Source organism: Macaca nemestrina, chromosome 3 (assembly GCF_043159975.1).
Source record: "Macaca nemestrina isolate mMacNem1 chromosome 3, mMacNem.hap1, whole genome shotgun sequence".
NCBI classification, from domain to species: Eukaryota; Metazoa; Chordata; class Mammalia; order Primates; family Cercopithecidae; genus Macaca; species Macaca nemestrina.
The window spans coordinates 35,181,139-35,187,138 of NC_092127.1; positions in this window are offsets into that span (position 1 = coordinate 35,181,139).

Below are 6,000 nucleotides of genomic sequence, written 5' to 3' on the forward strand. Positions count from 1 at the left end.
AACAGCAGTGGCGAGACACAGAAGGAAAGGAGAGTTACCCACAGGAGCAGGTAGCATCTCAAGGAAGGCCAAACAAAAGGAAAAACTTGTTTGGATTAATCCAAAAGGATGTGGGGAACGAGGAGGCTGTGGAAGGGGATGATGCCTTGGAAGGACTAGGTGCCAAGGATATTAAGGTATGATGCTAAGAGACGGTTGAAGCAATGAACTCTGTTAGCCGGATTGGATATTAATGAAAGCGAAGCTGTCTTCTAAGTTCCATAAGTCTTTAGTCCCACAGCCTTATTTGTCTTCTAATGTAATTAATTTTTGTTACCTACCTCCTTACTAGATCCTGGGTTCTTCCAGGGAAGGGACCTTCTCCACCAGATTCTTCAGATTCTTCCTTGAATTCCTAATACAAATACTTCATAGGTCAGGATGGTTTCCTTCTGAAATCCCAACTGAAAATATTTGACTCTCACTCCCCCTTGTGGTACTCTAATATACCCCAAATGATCTTCCTCATGTGTAGGGAGATGATAGGGTCCTCCACAACCCCAGGTAGCTTGTTTGTCCAGACAAATGAAGAGTAATGTTAGAGAAAATCCTTAAAGATGACAGAACGAATTCAATGGTTTAAACTGCTTATCTTGATTTGATTTAAAGATTTCTGGGAGAAAACAAAGAGATCAGGAATGGATGTAGTATTTGGAAGCTCTTTGCAAGAAGCTGGGAAAACAATTTTTATCTGAGTTTGAAGAAAAAGGGGTAAAGATGATTTATTATGCTGTAATGTATTTATTCAATAATATAGAAGATAATTATGTCTTTGTCTACCCTGAGACTTTCTTCTCATTGTATTATGTCTCTGCGGCAAACTCAGCTCACATGAGGAAACTTACATGCATTTAGATACTTGACCTTGAGAACAGCTTTGTAGTTTGATAGTCAAGCTCTCTAACTCAGTCATTCTGTTAAAATGTCTTTTATTTCAAAAATATCTCATCATAAGTTAAAAAATGGTTATCTCTAAAGAAAAAAACCTGTAAAATGTAATAAAATTTAATTACATTCTGTATCTGCTTTTAACTGCTGTATCTTTAATGGCTCTATCAATCAAATAATCCAAGGATTAGATATTATACATGCTAAAATTAACTAGATTGGGGCTTGTAAAATCTTATGTGTTTAAATCATGGCTCTGGACTGTTCTGGAACTTCATTCCAAACTGGCAATGAAAACTCCCTCTGACAATGTGCCCTTAATGTTCCAGCTGCTCATAATTTCTCTCAATTTCATAAAGCAACACCCTATTTCCCTTTACGGCTGCTAAATCTAAATACAGATACTAAAATTTTCCTTCAAAACTCTTATTTGGAATTCTGAATGCATTTCTTTCATAAGGAGTGTTTGATAGAACCAGCCTAAGTTCTGGTTCTAGACAGATTGGGCAGGTTAGTTTTTTTATCTCTCCTCTATCCAACATCTACTCTCCAGCATCCTTATTTTTGTATCTATCACTTTCTATAAGAGACCATGTTCTTTCACACAAAAGAACACTTTTCAACAGAATTAATACAATTTAAAAACAAAGTTACAGAGTAGTTTTGTAATACCATCAAAAGGCTTCTAAAACAGTGTGAGTTACACATCCCAGCTTAATGTTGTAAAGCCTTGAATTGTGATCCTGTCTTAATTCTAAATAAAGCAATGTGGGCTCTGCTTCTTCTTCTTAATTTTTTTAATCTTTAATTTTTAAAAATCAAAGTAGCAGGAGGCACTCATTTACATTATAGTTTATTGACATTATATTTTAGTGGCAAGAACAAAGTCATTTTGATATAGGGCAATTTAAAATAATTGCTCTTCTCAGAAGGAAAATTAGTTGGCCTGGTGGATCAGCCTATTTAGGCAATATGTCTCCATATGTCATCTCGCTGCTCTCCACACCACCTGCTTGAGTTCCCATCAGGGACACAGACCGATGAGATCACTGCAGCAAGCTATAGATCTTGGGCAAGTTAACCAGTCTGGTTTTGCTTGGTAATGAGGAGAGTGTCTCTGGAAAATAGGAAATTGGAATCTGTCACCTCTCAGCAAACTGATGAGTGATTGCTATTGTTTTGCATCTCTGAAGGGTTAGCACAGTTTATTAGCTATTCTTCAGCCCTGAGAGTTCAGTGTCACTTTTATTTTACAGGCAAGAATCTGAGAAGTGTGTTGTGCAGCATAATTGTTAAAAACGAAGTGAAAGTGAGCAGTTTCTCTGTGAGTCTTAGGACACTAGCTTCACCTGCCTTCAGCAATATTAGTGATGAGAAGGGGAGGAGAATTTCAAGGGGATATTGGCTAGAGCATAAATCAAAACACTCTCTGGAAGTGACTCAAAATGCTTTTTCCCTTAGGAGTGATTCTAGTTCCCCAACTCCTGAAATCAAAATTCAGAAACACCAATGAACAATGTGACAAAAAAGGTATGGCAAAAATTTTAATAATTCCTGATTTTGATTAGAAAGACATGTTTGGGTTTTAGAATTAATTATTGAAGACCAAAACGGAATCAGAATTATCTTAGTAAAACCATTTTTTAAAATTAAACAAACTTGCTGGAGAGAAGGTTTCAAGTTATTAGTCATTGCTTTATTTTATTAAAAAATCTTTAGATAAAGTAATACTTCTTTTGATGAAAAACTATAAATTACAGACTTAGAAAGACTTTAAAGGTATTCAGTTCCAAGCTATCATTTTGTTTGAAGTTACTAGGTAATAATGAATAACTGTTACCACTACAACTGAAAGAAAATATGTACTTTCTTGGTAATAGTCCTACTAAGCCATGTTTTCAAACTCCAAGTCATGACCACTTAGTTGATCCTGACTAGCATTTTAAAACTGAAAAATAAATAAATGAATGAACACCAATGAAAAATAACAATAAGAATTAAGAAATATCAGGATATAGCTCACACTGGAAGGGTAAGTAAGATGTCATGAAACGATTGTTTTAATTACATTGTATATGTATATATGTGGCCTATGATATAAAATATATTATTTAAGGTGGGTCAGAAAAGTTTGGAAACCACCACATTTCCATTTGAGTACGAGGACATGAAAAGAAACAGATTCTTTGTGTACACACTAGCAGGTTCCCACTTCTGGAGCCAGTGACTCCCATTGAATAGATTTCATGGCCCATTATACAGCACGTAGATTTGTTTCCACAGTCGGGATTTATTTCTCTCCACAGTACAACCAGAACCCCATTTTCTGGCTGTGGGTCAAGCCCTTTGATTTAAACAGAACCTTTGTGTCCTTGACTCTCTCTTTCCCAAAGACTCTATTCTCTCCCTCTGATAAATTATGGCTAACTCAATATTATCCCCAAATCACATCTAGTTAAAGTTTGGACAATCATGATTGTATATTATTTACATAGAGTATCTTTAGCCTTTTAAACAAGACTGTTGTGTTGTGACAGTTTTTTCTTCCTAAAAAACATTTTTATGAAGACATAACTTTGAATAATGCATTTAAATCAAAGAAAAACTTCATCTTGACATTGTTGAGAGACACTTTCTATGAAAGGAATATGCCCAAATTTCCAGCAGGAACTGATCTCTTGAGATACTGTTGGCTGGAGGCAAAAACTGATGCTGTGATAATTTCTGTCTTCTTTTCAATGAGAACGTAAATGTTCATGTTCCAGAGGGAACAATGGCACTGGGAATGTGAATATTTACTTCAGGGAATTCAGGGAAGAGGAAAAACTGGTCTCGGCACTGCCAAGGGGTGTATTAATTTCCTGTGACTGCTGTAACAAATTATCACAAATTTAGTGGCTTAAAACAACACAAATGTATTATCTTACAGTTCTGTAGGCTAGAAGTCCCACACAGGTCTCACTGGGCCAGAATCAAGGTGTTGTCAGAACCGTGTTCCTTCTGGATGCTCTGGGGAGAATCAAATTCCTTGCCTTTGCCAGCTTTGAGAGACTGCCTGAGTTCTTTGGCTCAGGGCTCCTTCACTCCAACCACTTGTCCCATCTCCTCCTCTGACTCTGACTTTCCTTCCTCCCCTTCTAAGGCCCCCTGGGATTACATTGGGTCCACCTAGATAATCTCCACATCTCAAATTCCTTAACTTAATCACACCTGCAAAGTCCCTTTTGTCAAGTAAAGTAATGCATTTACAGGCTCAGTGGATTATGACAAAGACCTCTTTGCGGGCATGGGGGAGGAGGAATTATTTTGCCTACCACAGGGGACTATGGAGATTAGGTCTAGAATAATCCTTCAGGTTTCCTTGATTTGTGAATATGGCTTTTCTGCTGGTGATATTCTTGCAGAAGGAGAGCTGAGTTCCTGGAATCATTCACTCTGGGCACCTGCAAAGTTCAAGGATTGGCAGCTGTGGCCACTCTGCAGCCATTTACAGCTCTGCCTTTTTCCTCTTGGGCCGCACAATGCACTTGCTCAAAAATGAACGATTACATCTCTGATTACTGGTGTTTGCTTCCCAGCATTTAACATTCATCTGTGCCCCCTGAAGGGCTTTATCATTTGAGCTTTAAAGCATTTCTTCTAAACTACATTTTTTATGGCTATTTTTAAGCTTCCCTGTTATGCCTGGATAAGAAACCAGGGCTTAACAGAAGGAAGAACAGTGAATAAAGCCCACAGGTGAAACAGGGCAGACTGGGGATAAAAATGCATGAGAAGAGAGGCTGGAGGCCTTCAAAAAGGATTTTCAAGATAAAGCACACAGCAAAAACGTGGAAGCTACATTAATTTAAAAAAAAAGTACAGGGTCGGGGATAAAAGTCCATGAAGTCAGAGAAAAAAAATTACACATATACATTTGCAAACACAGGAAGCTGTGTTTGAAGAGAAGCTCCTGCACATGCAGTAATGCTACTGCAGATACCCTGGAGGTCAGCTTGATGGCTAAAACACTCAATGTGCAGTGGTCAGAATGGACATTGCTGACCAGGGGATTTAGGCTTGCTTTCCTGAAAGATTACTGTTTATTAATTGAATGCATCCTTTGAGGCTAGAAGCTTCTGCAATATTATTCCTCTATTTTTCTTTCTCTCCTTTTTTTTTTTTGCACTGAGATATAAAGAGTTATGGGAAATAAGGAATTGGCAGTCAACAGAGGAAAGATGAGGAGAACCTGAGTTCATGAAGCTGTTTCCACCATAACCTCTCCTGATTTCTGGAGCAAGTAATTGGGTAAAAGAAATTCTCCCAAGGCCTCAGGATTCTAGAGCCCTCAGATGTGAAGTCTGTGATTTCTCAAAACCAGATTCTCTCCTCAGATTGATTTTGGATAGCAAACTAAAAACACCCTTAAAGGGATTAAGCACTGACTCAGTCCTTATAAATTACGTTCACAATAAGAAACCTCTGTATGCTTTAAAGTAGGTAAATCTTAAGTATAATGATTACTTAATTCATTGGAAATATTTGCCTAATTTTCAGGTTAATTTCAGGACCAACAGTGGTTTTTTAAAATAATGGATTGATGAGAAGTTATTTGGAAAATGTAGTGAAAATGTGTCCATTTGACACAATAGAAGTTTATGCCAATAAAGGAAAAGATGGGAATATGTGGAAAGTGTACATTGTGATGATAGAGATATAGGCTTTTTCCTAATTCACATGTGTTCAGAAAGTCCTGGAACTTTCCTATTGTGATTATGCTACTATATTGTTGATTGTATACTAAAGGAAAACAAGATTGACTTATCAATTTTGCATTTCTTTTTACACATACTCGCTGCTCAACCTAAAGAATCTGGGTGGACACACTCAGATCTTGGTGATACAAGCAACCTTAATCAAGGACTAGCATTGCGAAACCCACATATGTTCCAGGAGAGAAATAACCAAGATAGTAACAGAGCCCAAAAGCCTATGGCATAAGTTTCCTTACCAAATATCTGTGTATTGGAGTTTCTCATAGATAATATCTGCACTCAGCACACCCCCATCTGTGTGTGCTAGTCATGAACT